This window comes from Pteropus vampyrus, unplaced genomic scaffold (assembly GCF_000151845.1).
Source record: "Pteropus vampyrus isolate Shadow unplaced genomic scaffold, Pvam_2.0 Scaffold50, whole genome shotgun sequence".
Classification (NCBI taxonomy): domain Eukaryota; kingdom Metazoa; phylum Chordata; class Mammalia; order Chiroptera; family Pteropodidae; genus Pteropus; species Pteropus vampyrus.
This window is the reverse complement of record NW_011888831.1, coordinates 10,648,824-10,650,050: the sequence shown is the minus strand read 5'-3', so window position 1 is coordinate 10,650,050 and position 1,227 is coordinate 10,648,824.

Here is a 1,227-nt window from a genome sequence, read left to right as displayed (position 1 = left end):
AAGAAAGAAAGAAAGAAAGAAAGAAAGAAAGAAAGAAAGAAAGAAAGAAAGAAAGAAAGAAAGAAAGAAAGAAAGAAAGAAAGAAAGAAAAGTAATTCTGAAACTATTAAAGAAATTGAATCAATAAATGAAAATTTTCCCACAAAATATCCTCTGGGCTCCAAGGGCTTACACAACTGAATTCCTCCAAAGTGTTCCAGGAACTAATAATTCAAATGTTACATAATTTCTTCCAGAGAATATCAAGAAAGCGTGCACTCTTTAACTCATTTTGTTAAGTCTTACATAACATCAACACAAACACGTGTCAGCAACCACACAAGAAAAGAAGGCTGCAAGCTTGTCCCTCCAGATACACATTTCATTCTTTTTCATCCTCTTCTGTGGCCTGGGAAGCTAATCTGTGTGGATCACATCAATGGGATCACAGGTCCTCTGGCTTCAGGTTGGGTTTGGACACTGGACAGCCCCTTAGAGAACTGGAAAGAGGGAGAGGAGTTAAGGTGAAGTACTTATTTCTCTGCATGGATGCAGCCCTCAACCAATGGTTTTTACTTCTCTCTAGGTGGCCCTCTCCATGACTCTCTTCATGACTCTTTCCAGTTTTGGGGAACCATGTTCTGTGCTTTCCCCTTCAGCTCTAGGAGCGGTCACTACCCTATCAGCAGCTGCAGAATACCAAAGGACTCCTGTGGTTTTTCTATGTCCAGCCCACAGCTTGGTAAATAGCATCTTTATTAAACCCTCCTCAAATCACTCGAATTTAAGCATCATCTATTTTTTTCTGGGACCTCGACTGACAAAGGTTTAGGTGCCAGAAATGGTTTCTGTAAATATATCTTCCAAGTAGAATTCTAGAATTGAGTCATTCACATATTTTAGAAACACAGTAATGACATATGTTGGCATCATTATTACTTAAATTCTCACCAGTAGGTGTATGACCCAAGCCCTCCAGGTGATTTTTATGTGCACTAAAGTTTGAGAACCATGAAATTATAGCTATCCCACAGCCATCTCTGATCTACAGTTCATCGCCATCAGAGAGCTCTTAAGGATGCTAGCTACCTCTCCTGACCTTGTCAGAACATCTCACAATGCCTCAATAAAGGAAGTGACCCCTGGCCTTCCCCGGGAGTACAGTTAAGGGATGGCTGAGCACCTCACACATAATAGATCCATTTCAACAGATCCTCTCCCCTGAGGCTTTAGACCTCTTCCTAACAT